This window comes from Euprymna scolopes, chromosome 6 (assembly GCF_053919585.1).
Source record: "Euprymna scolopes isolate OS-2025 chromosome 6, ASM5391958v1, whole genome shotgun sequence".
Lineage (NCBI taxonomy): Eukaryota > Metazoa > Mollusca > Cephalopoda > Sepiida > Sepiolidae > Euprymna > Euprymna scolopes.
Window position 1 is genome coordinate 120,355,280 of NC_136487.1, and position 18,021 is coordinate 120,373,300.

Below are 18,021 nucleotides of genomic sequence, written 5' to 3' on the forward strand. Positions count from 1 at the left end.
TTTTTATCTTGGCCTTTTTCGAGTGACACTTTAAGAAGAAATTCTTTTTGTGCGGCCAAAACTTTAACTCTTGGATTTCAAAGGTGGCACTATTTACATTCTTTCTCCATTTCTTTTTCTTTTCTCTGAATAATGGAGTAAGAATCTTTTAATGGCAAACAATCCTTTCTCTTCCTCTTTAATTCGTTGAATATGCAATGCCTTTGTCCAGTTTCTTTAAAATGACTGCCGGCTGGCCGGCCAACACAACTTAATTTCATTTTTTGATTTTTCACGTCATTGCCATGTTTCTCTTTCTAAACATGCATCTAATCAATTTTATGTACATATTTCCATTTTTTTTATCTTTTTTTAAATAGACTGGAAAATAAACAAGTTTTCTAATGATTGGTTTAGATTTTGACTAATTTCAATATAGTCTTTTTTTTTTTTTTTTTTTTTTTTTGTCTTGGTTAGTTAAAAATAGATTTTTCTCAATTTACATCTAATATAAAAACAATGACTGGAGGTTTATACAACCAACTTTTGGTTATAACAAACTTTATTACTGCCTTGTTCTAATTGCAGGTTTTTTCTTACATAGATGTATTTAAATCCGTTTTTTAGTGTCTTCAGCTATTTTCATTTTTAACAGCTGAAAACTTAAATTAAATCCTTATATGCATAATAGTAAATTGAATGTTTTTTGTTTGTTTTTTTTTCTACAGCTGTAAATAAATTTAAATAGATTAATTTAGTAAGTCACTACTATCACTAGGTTAATCTTTATTTTTAGTTCTGATTGAAGATAATCAGTAAGTTGACTCTCTCAAAGTCACTGCCATGGTCGTTAACTCAGGTTGAGTCTACTTATGAAATAATCCATAGTCAGCTAGCAATACTCAAGATGTATATAGTTTAAAAAAATAAATTTTAAAAAACCTAGTCAATCATAACTTTTCTCATTTCACCTCCATATAGTGCCGTCCTGCCTTTTATTTTATTTTTTTTAATATTTATCTTCAAAATAAAACTTGTATTTAATTTTCAGGTTTAATGACTTCAACGTTGCATGTGTACATGTTTTAACAAAAAAGTACTTACTGCTTTGCAGTGCATGTTTAAATGTGCCTGTTTTATTAAAAAAGAATTGTGAAACCAGTCATTTAAAATGCTTGGCAACAACGATGTATGTGAAACTCCTTCTGTATATAAAAACTGTTTGAAATGTATAAAAACAACTTTGTTTTTTGGCACTGAACAACTTTATTTGAAGAATAAAACAAAATCACTCTACATTATTCTTTTGTTTTACATGATTTTTTTTTTTTTTTTTTTTTCCTGAATTTTTGAGATGAGGATTGATTTTGTTCTCGTTTTGAGTGTTATTCTCGCATTTCGACTGTAACTTTCTTCAGGTGTATCATGCCAAACTCTGAATCTGCACAAAATTATACGTAATACTTTTAATCCAAAGAAATAACACTCTTGTTCTGTCGGCCATAATCCTATCACATTTGTTTTAGGGGCCTCAAATGATTGGATTTGTTATGGGCTGTTCTTTTATAGATCTTTAGCCGTTTAAAATAGTTTAAGGGGGTCTGTACATTCATCTTATTTTATTTTTTAATTTTTTAACCAGTTCATGTTAATGTTAGTACATTGTAGCCTTCAAAGCTGGTGAGGTTACCAGTTTCGGTTTTGATTCTAGCTGATGGCACCCAAATACTACTTTACTTTTGAAATCACGACTCTGTGATATATACAAAATCTGGGAAATATATTTAAGCATAGTTTGACTGGGCGCTCTTGCCCCTTGACACCAGTTAATTATATTTCACTACTAGCAGTTCTGCCCGGCTTTGCTTGGGGCCCTATGTACTGTTCATAAGATTATGTGCATATGTATATATTAAAAAGTGAATATGTTTCTGTATAATAGTCTCCCTTAACTATCATAGAGAAAAGACAGACATTTTTACTTTATATATATATTAGCATTTCAGCCCAACGTTGCCCGGGTGTTTGGAGGTGTATGTTGAGCAAAAAAAAAAAAAAAAAAAGTCCAATTTTTTAACTTTGACCCCTATTATGACTTTAACATTTGTTTTGGGCTCAAATCAAGTTAGATCCATGTCCAAGGAACCTATCTCTAAAATTTCAAGTGTTTAAACCCAAAATTGTCAAATCGTTGAACTTTGACCCCCTTAACAGCCAAATATCTGGCCAAAAACCTATCACAAATTTTTTTTTTTTTTACAAAATCTCAGTACCCTGCATATCAAATTTCGAGTCTGTAGACTGAAAATTGAATTATTGCATAGGAAAATGTACACACACGTTCACTTATATAATTGTGTGCAAAGCTTTATCCTGTATATATTTTGATTGCAGAAATTCCCTTCTAGACCAAATTACCATAGGGTTGCAACAACAGATGCTACATACAGATTTATTACGTTTAAACTATTATCCCTTGTCTTATGAAACTTTAGAACGTCACCGGTTAATGGGTTCTGCTAGTTTATAAATAAATGACGCACTTTAAAGTAAGTCAAATGTTGACATTTGAATCTATTACGAGTGATCTTGTAGCTTATATAGAATTGCCGATTATTAATTAGATGGTTTTAGGTTAGAATTTTGGTTCTGGATGAGTGCTAGTATAGCTGCACTCATATGCTGTGATATTTTTTACTTCAGACTTAAATAGTATTACATATAGAAAAATCAATACTCGATTCTACCTAGTTTTTTATTGAACATTGGTACATGTTATTAGGAAAAAATTTTTTATTGTAGTTCTTTTCTTTGCAGCTACAATTACTGTGCTTGAAATATTTTTCTCTGAAATGAATAGCCTTTCAGCAGCAAATGTAAATTCAAGATAGAAGCAAAGTTTCTTACTAGCAATAAATTTACTAATGTCATTTTTTTTCTTTTTTTTACATTGCTGATATATTTAGAACAAAGGTTTATCATAGTAATAAGTAAATTATATCTAAACTTGTACACTTCTATGTACACCAAAGTCATATGACCTTCACAAGTGGCCAAAGTAAATCAAATTACTATTCGTTACCATTATAACAAAGAGCAGAGGAGATCACTTTTGGGTTATTTAGCTTTATTCAAATCGAATTTGCAATTAACAAAAGCTGTAATGCTTTCCTTTATAAATAATAAACTGTTACAGTGACTAGACTTTTCCTTATTTTATGCTGCGTACTACTAATCTGTCTTAATCTGTACAATGCCAGGCTACATTTAAGACTTAATGAAACTGATTTACTAACAATTTTTTTCTATAAATGTTCTTTTATTTATGAAAAGTACTAGCGTTTTTTTTATTTTTTTTTTTAATTAAAATTTAATTTTACTAAAAACTATGTATTTTTATAATTCAATTTTATAGAAGTGAAATAAATCTGTACAACTTTACTTTTTTTTTTTTTTTTTTTTTTTTTTTTTTTACAAAGGGAGCTATTAAACAGACAATTACATTTGTCTGTATGTCGGTCGGATTTTCAAAGTCAAACCTAAATAGTAATGTAGCTGACAAATTATTTGATCTTGACTAGTCCTTTCATTTTCTTATAGTTAGTCCATATTAAGATAAGCATTAAGACAATCAGAATTGAGAATCAAAAATTTGTGCCTATTTTCCGATGCCAAAGACTTTTCTTGGCTAATTTAAATTTTAAATAAATCTTTAAATAACACTAAAATCTATAAATCGTTATTTTATTTATTTTTGTTTGGAAAAATATATGAACATATATGGGTTTTTATGGTAATCCAAAAATTAAAACAAAACTCTGTAGTTAGATTCTTTTTAAATTTCTAAATATTTATCGGTAATTTTAAGACGGATCCATAATTGTATCTGAATTGGGGAGAGAGGGGGATTTGAATAATTCTATCACTAGTTAAGATAGATATTAATTCATTTGAATTGACTTGCTTACAGAAAATACAAATAAGATAGTTTTTCCGATGACTACCATTTTTTTTTTTTTTAATCTATCCACAGCAAACCCATGTTCAAATGGCCACCATATTTTTTATCGGCAGCAAAATTTCATTCTGATGTTACTTTAATAACATTACTATAGAAACGTTTACATAAAAATTTCTATGCAATTTTAAATTACACCGCTAGGACGTGACGTCACATTTGTACTTTAAACTGTCCAAAATACATTTTCTTCAATACTGTACTTGTGTTAAGACACCATTTTATAAATCTGCATAAGTATTCTATCTTCGGTAAATATTTACATTACAAAACGGGGGGGGGGGATACTATTTTGTTAAAAAAAATCATTTTTTTTTTTTTTCTTACATTTTTTTTTTTTTTTCTTACATTTTTTTTTTTTTTTCCTTGTTATTCATTATTCTACCCAAGCCAGGCACATTGCTACTTGGACATAAAGGGCTACTTTTTAGGACCATGTCTACAGGAACAACATGAAGGAAGTTGAGCAGGAAGATGTCTGTTCACATCACATTTAAATTTCTGCAAGTTAGTACAAATAAATAGGAGGAAATTTCAAAGTCTAGCAGGTTGTTAGAAGAAACCTTTTCAGCATCGTGGAATTTCTAGTGAATGGGTGGGATTTTGCTTCTTGTCAAGTTAGTCAAGAGTATTTGTCGAGGGGGGGGAGTACAAGTTCTAAGAGTTTGCCAGAGCACATTCCCTTAAAGTACTGGTAAAACGGGCAGTGTCCAAATGAATAGGAATTGTCTGATATGAAGGGTTTTCCCACATTGATCAAAGCTAATTGCCTTTCTGGACGTCCCGACCGAGAAGGCCGGTGTAGGAGTTCACTTGGGTTAGTTTGTCTTTTGTATAAAGACAAATATGCGAAAGGACAGAATAGAGGGAATTTTTTAAATACATCAAAATAAATGTAGACGACGTTCGTTTTTGAATCTGAGATATTATAATCTATGAAGTATTAGGAAACTTCTAAATAAAGCCTTTCGTAGGCATACTAAAACGCGTGCGGATGTTTTTACCTTATATATATATGACTAGCAGGGGTGCTCGGATTGTGTGTGTGTGGGTGTGTGAAAAGTGTTGGCAGGCTCGAACCCATGATGCGAAGGCGGAAAAGAAAGTGAAAGAAAACCGGACATCTTACTGCTACACTATGATGCGGCAGGAAGTGAAGCGTTCAAATTTAGTGATGACAATCAAAAAGTTGACTTGCAGAAATGAATAGTTAAGCGAAGGAGTTCATGCAGGGGCAGAAATGAATGTCTGGTTGCCGGTCAGTTTAGCTTTCCACTTTCTGCTGTTTTATTTGTTTCCCCACGATGTCGGTGATTGGGAAGGTTTCTTGTAATTGTTATAAGAAATAAGCTTAGTATGAGTATTAAATATTACCATCCATTTTTCATCCATATTCCACTACAGACAGATCATTATCTAAAGTGCCGGCCATTGCCTTGAATATGTGTACATTAGTTTTCCCTTATGTCTGTTATAAAGCATGGTGTCAAGAAATAAACCCATCTCGAGTAAATCTTTTGGCACAAGTGCACGTTAACTAACCAGAAGCATTTTCTTGTTTTCAGTTGTGGAAGACTTTGGATGGGGGACTTTTGATTAATCACACATTTTTTTAAATAAAAATTCAGGAATAGCAAAATTTTTAATTTTTTAAATGACTGTTACAATTCTTAAAACTTTAAGAAATTTTATCTTTTAAAAAAAATCTTTTTGCAAAAGTTTTTAAAACTACTGCAAATATTTTTTAGTGGCGAGGATAGTGTCGGATTTCTTTTTAAGAAAAAAAACAAATAAACTTGACTAATCGTTAATAAAATGTAACGCATACCTGAATTCATCTCTTCCCATCAGACAAATTGGGCCTGCCAAATAACGGTGCACAAGTGAAAATTTTTGTGGCCTTTTTGTCTGGTGTTTTACTCATATTTTGACTTTTTTTTTTTTTTTTTTTTTTTTTCTCCTTGTGCAAAAACATTACAATTTGTGAGATCGTCTGAAGGTATTATTTGTATGCCTTTGACTACATTTGTTAACTTTTTAGTATCAGCTGTATGTGTGATACTATAAAGTGGACTTGAGGGAGGGGGCAATAGATAAAGGAATAGGAAATGATAGGAAGTAACAATGAATCTCTAGGTATTTTTAGATTGAGCTTTTTAGAGTTGATAGGACAATAGAAACCTAAAGGGAAGGGTAGCCGTGGGGGGGGGCGACCTCAGATAACAATTTAGAAGAGACAGTTAGTGGACAACTAGATACCTGTTGCAGCGGATGGATGTTGGACAGTTTTAGAGTTGACCGTTAAACAGAAATAGACGAACGTAAGACTCAAACACTCACAAGTCAAACAGTCAATTATAGGTGAACATTGGCATTTGTGTTTTTCCTTTCTTTGTTCCACGATTTATATTTCTACTTTTGTGAAATCAAGTGTGTTCCCATCAACAGTTGCCAGCGAGAAAATGACGATCCGGCCATAAGATGAATAGTCAAACAAAAAATCCACGATACATAACGTTGGGAGTCGGCGGTCTGTCGGAGACACACATCTGGTCACATATTAGTGTCCTAGAATTTTCTGCCAGATTTCCAAGTCTAGACAGGCAGTTTTTGAGGGAAGCATGCTTCTTTAATAAATAGTTGGCCATTTTCTTAAATGTCAAATACAATTCCATTTGGGTATATCAATTTTGACTTGTGACCAAACTTTATATCCGCGCCTTCGTAGAGCATTTTTAAGAATAAAATTACAAATTTCACCTTTACTATTTTTACTGATATTTTAACATCGCCTCTTTGGAAGACTTTATCATTTATTTGACTACCGTCTGCCAGTTGTACAAAATGACTTTGGATAAAAGTTCGAAATAAAATTTTGATTACCTCTCCTAACTTCTGGTTTATGTACTAGTGCCAATTTTTTTTAACATTTTTATTTGGTGCTTGTGCATAAAAAAAAAAAAAAAAGGCACCTGTGAAGTATGGCAGTTGAAAATAAAATGACAGCAAAACTTATGGTAATTGAGCATAATGTTATGTAGTTGGAACACGAGAAATTATGTTACTTATCTGTCTATCGATCTATATAGATAGATAGCTATCAAACTGGCCAGGTAAACAAGAGCTGAGATGTGAAGCTATATTTTAATAAACTTGTCAAAACTATAAAATGGACAAGTTGCACCGGAAGTTCTAAAAATAGCTGACCAGAAGGACGTGTTTGCCATGTGATCAGGTTAACTGGACATAGCAAAGTTGGAATTCAAACATAGAGCAGATGGTTTAACAGTTGTCTCTCTTTCCCCTTGGGAGGGAGATGAGATGTTTAAAAAAAAAAAAAAAAAAGAAAATTAACCACAAGCCAAAATCCTCACTTTCCATTCTTCCACATTCGACACTAGAAAGTGAAAAACCATGTAAAACTAACCATTGTTTTGGAGTGAAATGTATTTGTCCAGCTTCTCTTCAAGAACAGATGAATTCCAGGTAGGCCCCAAAATCAATGCCGCAGATGAAAAGTTATGTCTAAATACATTTTATGTATGACACCCCCCACCCACATAAGATCTTTAGACAATCACAGAATTAACTCAATTGGGTCCAGATAGTGAAGAGCCCCACAATATACATTTAGCAACATGCCATACCATCACACAATGTAACAATAACACGGTAGCTTAATTTTCACACACTTTGTTAGAGGGCGCTCACATTGCTCAAGAGGTATGGAAGAATAAAATGGAAACAATGCCTGCTTTTCTCAAACTATTTGGGCAAAATATTAAGATATTTTGTGTTAATGTTTTAAAATATATTTATAAACAGAAATATGAAAAAATTAATGTGCTGTGAAATATTGTTTTGAATTCGTAAACTTTTTCATCAATTTTTTATTTATTTTGCCAAACATTTAGAGATTTTCAAAATATATCTATTTACAGAAACATGATAAAAATAATGCATGTATCATATTTTTACAGTTTTAACAGTTACAAAATGGTGAATGCACAAGAGAAAAATAGTTTAACAGTTGTACGAATAATCTTAGAATTTAAAACAATATTCCTACATTTCTATAAATGAATATATTTTCAAAATATCTAGATAAATGAAAGAAACACTTTTTAAACTGGAACACTATGCAACACATTCACTTTTTTTTTTTTTTTTTAAATATCAAAATAGTTTACCAAAATATATAACATTAATTTGAATAAAGTTATTTAAAATAAAAAAAAATTTAAAAAAAAAAAAAAAAAAAAAAGTAAGCAGTTTTGGAGAAAAGCGGAGGTATTTTTTCCTTTTTATGCCTCAATTGAGCAATGTAAGTGCCTTCTAACGATGTGTTTGAAAGTTAAGCTACCATGTTATGCTCAATTACCAAACTTACATGGTATTTCAAAACATTACGGAAAATGATAAAGTAGAATTTTAATAAAATTCATTTAACGATTTCTATATTGTTGATGCTAAGGGGAGACAATTAAGGAGTTTTGAGTTATCAACTAAGATGAAAATCTAAGAAACTGCTCTAGACTACAGATCATAGTTAATCTATATAAATAAACCGGGTGTATGTGAAAATATTTAACCAATACATTCTTAAATTACTAGTCACATAACATTGAAATTAACAGGAAATAGTAATCATTAAGGCTGTGACAACAGAATATTCTTTCCATTGTTTTGACTCTCGAGCATATATCCGACAGTTAGATACAATTAATCAACCGAGAACCACATCACTCTACATAAAAACATAAGATATCAATGGATATATACCAGAGTCAAAACAAGGAAAAGAATATGCTGTTGTCATAGACCTAGTAATAATACACCAAGGGTGGTTTATAATGAGTAAAATCTTTATCTGGATTGATAAATAACACATACATAAGTGTCAGCAAATTGAAATGCAAAATGTTCATTTCAACTTGTCGACATATTTCTATAACTTTTGTGCATGTGCAAATTCATTCATAGCTTGAAGTGGTTTAATTTGAAATTTTTTTTATCTACTTGTTGATAGCTCAAATGGTAGAGAACGTGGTTGGAGCACTAAATGTTTTGGTTTTGTGTCTAACTGATGGCACCTAAGTCTTTTTTTTTTTTTTTTTTTTTTTTTTTTAACTTTTGAAATCAATAGGTACAATACAATATTCAATAGAGAATTGATTCTGTAATAATAAATACGAAATCTGCATGACTTAAAATATATTTAAGCGTACTTGACAACCTGGCTAGTGAAAAAAAAAATACTTAATCATTTTCCATAATTTATGATGTACAGTAACATTTTTCAATACTAAGTACATTTTGCTGTAATTTTTCACCAATATTATTATTATTTTTTTTTTCATCATTATTACATTGAATTACAAATACATACAACTATATTCTAATGTACATGTCATTCAACATTTTAATAAGTTTTACTACATGTAGTCGATAGTTTATGAAGGCATAAACTACTTCTTGGACAAATATAGGTTAAATTACGTTTGCAATAACGTTTACTTAGACTTAAAAATTCATCGTTGTCCACATTTACTTGCATACAAATGAGGGCAACATTAGACAAGTTTTTTTTAGTTTTTTATTTTAAATTTATTAACAAAGAAAACAATATTTATGTCCTTTTAATTCAAACATTTTGTCAGACGTAATTTCTTACAAGTTATTAAATAACAAAATGAAAAGCAATGGAGGGAGTGGAGCAATGTTCATTCATTCTTTGGACAAATCTGATTTATAAAATTCACTGTTTCTATTTTTTTTTTTTTTTTTTTCTCAAAGTGCATTTCCTTTGAAAACATAAGGTTGCAGAATGGTGTGTGCAGATCAAACAATTGAATTTTTGTGGACCATTCTTTTATTCAGTACCATCAGCTAGAATTGAAACCAAAACATTTAGCACTCTAGGCTTAGTCATTATTGTTTGAGCCAGTAAAAGTAGCTGCTAAGGAGACAAAATTGTAAAAAAAATTTAAAAAAAAAAAAAAAAAAAAAATGGAACTTGACAGGTGTAAGTCAACTTAAAGTATGCTTGTACGCAATTATACATTAAAGTTGGTTAATTTTTACCCATTTCTTATCCATCTGATGATAGCTCAAACAATAATGACTAAGCCTAAAGCGCTAAATGTTTTGGTTTCAATTCTAGCTGATGGTACTGAAGCCTTTTTTTTTTTTTTTAAATCACTACAGTATAATGTGGGTAATATAATATTCAAGAGAATTAGCTCTATAATAATAAATACAAAATCTGCATGAATTAAAATATATTAAAATTAAAATGAGACTGAAAAAACTACCATTGGCCAAAAGTTGTGATCACTTTGAATTTTCTTGGCATGGAAGCAGTTACAAAATCTGTTCCCCTGATCGCAACTTTTAGCCAATAGTAGTTTTTTACCCCATTTTAATTTTCTTGTAACTTTTCAAAACATAGCTGATATGCATTGGAACTTTTTCTTACGTTTATGGGTCTAAATGATATGATTTTTCTCAAGTTTACAGATGGACTTTCTAGCATTTGGATTACCACTTATACCTTTGAATTTTTGCTTACCACCTATTGGTCTTAGTTTAAATAAAAAATAAAAAAAACAAGGCTATATAGGTAGGGGGAAAACAGTCAATGAAGAGAGTTCCACAAGTTTGTAGTTGTTGGAAAAAACAAGGCCGATAGCCATTAGTCACGTGCTCTCATGTAATGAATGAATGCGTGAATGTAGGATTGACATGAAATTCTTAAAGATAAACTAAAATGACCGAAAAATCGGCTGAAATGACTTAAATAAATAAAATGTAAATGACTTAGAATGACTTTAATGAACTTAAGGATGAATTGAATGACCTTAAGAATGACTTGAATGCTTAAAAATAACTGGAATCCTTCAAAAACAACTTGAATGATCTGGAGAATAACTTGAATGGCTTTGAGACTGACTGGTTGTAAAGTGGGTGATCATTTTACATTAAATTAATACAGAAAAGTAATCCCCCACTTTATATCACAAAGTTATAAACATAAGTACAGCATGTAGTAAGAACAGATACTACACTTGGCCAAAAGGCCAAGAAAAGCTTAAAAAGCTAAGAACAGCATCTATTAACAACAGACCTTTGATCCTAACCAAAAAGGCCAAGCACAAAAGTGTTACCGACCGACCAACAGATCGACCGATGGAGTGACTTATAGAGTCGCTTGCACGCAACTAAAAACTACAAGAATACAGAACTGTAGTAAATGAGCTATCAAAACTGAATTGATAAAGATTACTAGACCAACGAGTCAGATGAGCTGGAGTAAAAGGAAGCAGGGATTTAAATGGGGGTTCAAAATTTAAACATAGGGTCATTTCTTATTGTATAGAAACTCCTGCTATAAAAAAAAAAAAAGGGAGCTACTATGGTTTGATTAAAAAAATACAAAAACAAGTGGAGCATGCATGGCCCTCCGTGAGTGCACAGTGAACAAGGCATTAAAAAAAAATGACTAAGTTCAGCATTTGCCCCCCCCCCCTCAATTTAGCCCCCAAAGTACCCAGGGGATGTCAAATCCTGGTGAAAATGAACACACGGTACAGTTTTAGGCCTTAACATATGTAAATTTGAGTTCTGCACAATGCAAAAAAAGAAATGACTAAGTTCATCATCTGCCCCCTCCCCAGTCTCCCCTCCTCCCATTTAGCCCCAAAAATCTCCAACGCCTTAACATATTTAAATATGATTTCAGCACCATGCAAAACTGCTAAATAGATATACACAGAAAATTTTGGACAAATATGGTAAAATAGTCCGAAAAATGGAGTGTTTTTATTAAGCCTTAAAAGAGCCCCTGGGGCACACCCAAGAGTTATCACGAAGTATAGACAAACAAAATTATATAGAAATCAGTTAGTTACAACTTTTCAGAAAGTTTTATAAAAATCCAAGGTATCATTTGTTTTTAATAAGCACAAAAGTGTCAATTTTAGCCATTTTAATCCGAAAGGCATCCGTAGGGGAACAACCAAAGTTTTCCCGGAAAATCCATTCTATTACCTTTTTACTCATATCATGTTTAATGTTTGTGCAAAACTTCCAAAAATTCCAAGGTGTAGTTATTGACAAAAGTGCGGACAGATGAACGGACAAACGGACAAGGATGAATTTACAGGTCCCCCCTAATTTTGTCGGGGGGGGGGAACGTTGCTCAAATAATGAATGATATCCATTATCATGCACAATGTCAGGACAGATAAAATACAATTTGATTTTAGCACAAACAGCAGAGAATGTAGAGATTTGTGAGGGTTTTTAACTCTTTAATTAAAGCTTTAACAAAACTTAAATATTTATGGGCTTTCAACGTCAACGTTTCATAGGATTTCCAAAGTGTAATGATTTTCTTATGAGCTATTAATTCAAATAAAACAGAGAGGAGGGAGAGGGGGGGGGCGATGAACAAAAACTTGATAATCGGCTTTTAAGCTAACATGTCAATCACGATCCAAACAAGTCTGATTAAAAACTAGAGTTTGGGGAAGGGGAGGGGTAAACATTGTGTCTATTTGCCCCAACAAGACGGCAATGTTTGACACAAGATTTTTCATAACTTTTTAAACAATCTAAATGTGCAAACGCAGTCAAGTAAAAACGCCTTATTTTAAGTTAATTCAACTTTACACAATGCACCACTTTGTATATTTACCAAGGGGGGAGTACTGCTGCCACATCTGGGCTGGAGCTGCTAAAAACAGCCTATCCTGCCTTGACTATCCTGCCTTGACTGAGTACAAAATAGATTTCGTGGCTTAGTGGGGGATGCCCTTTTCTCTTCCCTGCAACCTCTCTCCCACAGAAGAGACGTTGCAAACCTGTCTTTGTTTTATCATTACTTCCATGGCAAGTGCTCGTCTGAGCTCCAATCTCTGCCCACCCCCCGCGAATCTTTCATGATAAACACCCGTCTGGCTGAAAACACTGTCAATAATTTTCCCCACTCTTTATCTGTGCCTAAATCAAAACGTAGATTCCACAAACAAAGCTTCTTTCTTAGAAGTGCATGCCTGAACCTCTCTTTCAGATAAAAAAAGGTTTACCACAATTAACTTTGCTGAAAGGGGTCAATGGCCACCATCTTTAGAGATTGCCGCCGATTCTGTCAACTCAATTACTGTAAATTCATCTTCAAAAATAACAAATGTAGCAATGTGAAATTGAATAAAACCAACAATTTTCATAAAATTATAATTTCTTACGCCTTATTTTTGTCTCTTTTGATGTATTACTGCAGGAGCTTAATATTCTGTAATATTCTAATTTTGCGTTGGTCAAAGTGAAGTACTGATAATTATGGATGCTGGGCAGTGTGCTATTTGCAACAATGAACTGTTCAGTAATGAAAAAACATTTGTCAGCCAGAAGGGAATCCATTCCATAACAGAACTTTTGAACAGTGTGGAGAGAATATCATGATTCAGATCGGTCAATGTTTTCACAAGAAATGCAGAAGAAATATAACAGGTCCATCCATAATAAAATGCCATCTTGTGCAATTCGCTTTTTGTGTGTGTTTAACTTTAAGGGACATTATCTTTTTTTGTAGTTCTGGAGCAAAATCTGATAAGAAAAAAGGTGCTGATGTTTTCCATGTAGAAACTAATCAGTTTACGAACAGAGTGTTAAAAGTTTGTGAGAAAGTCCAAAAAAATAATGGCTGGACATCCACTTTTAAAGGTCAAATAGGTTATGTAGCCGACCTTGTTTCACAAGAAACACATTATCACAGAACATGTTTTGCAAGCTTTGATTCCAAGAAAAACATTCCTAAGGTATTCTCTTCTGCTGATTCTTTTAACAAAATCTTAGTAGACCAGAAAATTCATAGAAAAAGCAGGCATTTCTGGAAGTTGCTGATTCTTTGTAGCAAAATGGCAAGGAGCAACTCACCATTGTCGATCTTGTTAAAAAAAAATGGAGAAAATTCTTGAGAACGCCAGCTTTGAACCATACAGTCTCTCATACATGAAATATCGATTGCTAGAACATTTCAAAGACAAAATCATTGTGACTGAAATTAATGGGAAACCTAATGTCGTTACACGCTTAAGTATAGCAAAATGTATTCTCCATGAATTCTATGCACAGAGCTGCTCAACAGACAATTCAGAATCAGAGGCCATTAGAATCATAGAGATGGCAACCAAGCTTATCAAGAATGACATTAAAAGTATCCAGACAAGTTCACAATATTACCTGTCTAAGAACGATCTTGAACAGGATGCGATTCTTGAATATGTTCGTAAAACATTGTTAATCTTTCTCAGGAAGATATTTGTAGGCAAAGACAATGATTTGAAACTTGTGTCAATAGGTCAAGCAATAGTGCGGACTGTTAAACCCAGAGTTCTCCTTGCACCTTTGCAGTTTGGTTTGGCAGTGGAAATGCATGACCAATTTCGACTGAGGTTCTTATTTGACACTCTGAATAAGCATAACTTCTCTTCATCTTACTCAGAAGTCTAGAAATTCGAAAGAAGCGCTGCTCTTATTTATGGCACTGAAACTCTCCCCCTGTTGAAACTGAATTTGTGCAGTTTGTAGCTGATAATATGGACCATAATGTAAGGAGTATTGATGGATTAAACACATTCTACAATATAGGCATCATAGCATCTTTTACACCCAGGAAAGTTTCAAGGATTCAGGTCCTTTCAGAGGATATAATAAGGATTGGAAGGATCAACATCAAGTACCTAGATCCACAGTACACCAACAAATCACTAGTGACATTTAAAGAGTTACAGGTCAAGAAAGCTATCGATTCTACTGCTAATGTTCAGGAATGGAATGGTAGATTCCAGCTAAAGCCTGACGAGTGGGGATGGAAACTTTCAGATGGTAAATTACAACCAATCAAGACTGACTTGCCACCTGTTCCTGTAAATTTGTTGATTATAATTAGATGTAACTGTACTTCAGGGTGTACTACAGCAAGATGCAGTTGCAGGAAACATGGCATTCACTGTTCAAACTTGTGTCGTAATTTCAAAGGCTTTCACTGCATCAACTCATGACATCAAGATCTTGATGATGAAGTTACCTTTGACTAGTTCTTGATAAGTAATGTTCTTTGGTCCGTTCCTGAACGCATTCTGTGTTGGTCATGCAAGAGCTTTACTCCAACATTTGACCAATTAACCATTCCTTTATTGTAAACAAGTTTGGGTAGCCGGCATTGCCCTAGTGTTTGGAGGTGTGTGTTGGGCAAAAAAAAAAAAAAAAAAAAAAAAAAAAAAAAAAAAAAAAAAAAAAAAAAAAAAAAAAAAAAAAAAGAAGTGGTAGAAGGCAGGCAAGCAGGCTAGAACCCATACCACAAAGGAGGAAAAGAATGTTATAAAAAAAAAAAATTTTTTTAAATGTGACGTCTTTGCTGTTGTGGCCAGCACCAAACCGGAAGTGACATATGTTTAAATTAAGACTAGACAATCAAAAAGAGGGGATAACTTTTGAAAATATCAGAAAAAAACAAAACAAAAAAAAACGACCCCTCCCTGTAGAAAAGTACCTAGATGAGGGTGAAGTAATTAATGTTTTTAGCCAATTTTTCGATATTTGTCATCTCAAGGGTTGAGCTTCAAAATGATACCAATCTCGTGAAAATCTATCACCTCTGTTGAAAGTTTTGGCAGACATACAAACATACATACATTTAAACAGACAGAGGAGAGTCATATTATAGATAATACTTATTTTGTACCTATTTTTTATGAAATGTCAGGAATTAATGTGAAAATTGTTGCCTTGAAAAAGCTACTTAATCTGTTTTTGTCCCTTTTATATTCATATTTGTATAAGAAATAAAAAAGCATGAAAACAATGGCAGGGGCTAGCCATTTTCTGGTGTTAGTTTATTATTAAGCATATAGCTACCTATTATTACAATTCAAAACACCAAGAAAATGTCAAGATGGCTTGAGGTGAGCCCTGTGGCTTTTCATGCAAAAAATATTTTTTTTATTTCTAATTTAATAAAGGTTTTTTTTTGTCAGGAAAAACGTCTATTTTTGTCAGTAATTGTCTGGAATAATGGACATACTTGTAAGGAAATGAAATATTGTTAAGTTGAATTTTAAAGATGGCAGTCGTTCACCCCTTTTGGCAAGGTTAATTGTGGTAAACTTTTTTTTTTTAATCTGAATGAGAGATTATGCCCAATATGCAAGTTAAAAGCCTTTGTTAGCAATTTGTTTAAGATTCAGCCACATTTTGATTGGACTTTTACATCTTAAACCCAAATTCAAGCCATTATGTATAAAAAATAATTTTACAAAATCAATAGTAGGTCCTCTACAATGCAATGTAGATTACAATGTATTGTAGACCAAGTCACAACAGTCGGGGAGGCATGTGAAGCTTCTTCCCAATGCACGGCGATGAGTCCCTAACTTAAGCAGGCAATTAATCGATTTAATTGAAAAATGGATGATTTCATTAATTTCGATGACAATAAAAATATGGGTTGCTTGGTTGTTTTATGGCATATCAACCCTTTTCAGGTTATTTAATGCCGAATCCAGTGATTTTGAAGAAACATTTTTTAATAGAATATATATATATTTTTTTTCAAGTCGGTTTCTATTTAACCCATAGTTGTGACCCTAACAGGTACTACCACTCCGGGTCAGAGTGGACCTGGAAGAATGGCAATTAAAGGGTGGCTCCACACTTCCCAAATCCTGCAAACTGGGGCCTCACTATCAGTTTAGGGACCAAAAATATGGGAGTGTGAATCATTGATTGATCCTCATTCAACCCCTGGCAACGTTTGGTCTCCCTGCTAGTTGTATTAATAAAAGATAAATCTGCATAGCTTATTCCATTGTTATGTGTTGATCCGTTACACCTCTACATATGCATTCTCATTCGTAGTCAAATAGCTTTTACATATACTAATTTGCATATCGTTTTGTAAAAAAGACATCTCATTAATTCACCATTCGTTTAATTATTTCCTAATTCAATTATTCTTTTCATTTTTAATATAACAAAGTACTATCTACAACTACTTTTTAAATAATGGCTCAAGGCTTAGCATTTTTTCTGTGAAAAGAGTTTTGCCAGTCAATTTCAGGGGTTGCAGTTCTTAGTTTTGTTAAATTTTTTTTGGCAGCAAGTATAGGGTGAATTTTTATTTATTTATTTAATTATTTACCTCGAACAAGAGGCGTAAGAGACTATTATCAGGAACCATGCCCACAGAGATATTATTCAGGAAGTTCAACGAAGAGATGTATGTTCTGCAATATATGGTTCCCCCCTTGCCAAACTTTCACAAGAAACACTCGTCTAGCTGTACACACTATCAATAATTCCCCCCACTCTTTATCTGTGCCTAAACCTAAACGTAGATTCCATGAACAAAGCTTCTTTCTTAGAACTGCACGCCTGTGGAATTGTCTTCCGTTTTCCTGCTTTCCGGCTGACTACAATATGGTTGTGTTCAAGTTTAATGTAAATAAGTTATTGATGAGCCGTTCTATATAAGTTATCAAATTTACCAAATTTTCATTACTAACGATTACTATATTGTCCAATGTCTACTGTACACTCTTTAACCTTTATTCTTGAGTGGCCTCTTGGCCTTGATAAGTGGTGATGCCCATGTAAAAAAAAAAAAAAATTAAATTTCAGAGTATGTTAGTTCAGTCAGGGAAGCAGGAAACAGGAAGTGCATTCCAAAGTCTAGCAATTTGAGAGAAGAAACTATTAGAGTAGAAATCTTTCCAGCATCTTGAAACCTTTACAGTGAAGAGGTGGAATTTTACTGCTTGTTAGGTTAGTCGGGAGCATTTATTTTGAGGGGGGGAGGCACAAGTTGTCAGAGTTTATCAGAACGCATTCCATTAAAGTACTTGTAAAATATACACAGGAATGCAACACTGAAGTGATGGAACATAGGTTGGAGCTTGGTTGACAGTGCGGGACGTTAGTTTGTACACTCCATTTCGGACCCTATCAAGAGGGAGAGACTA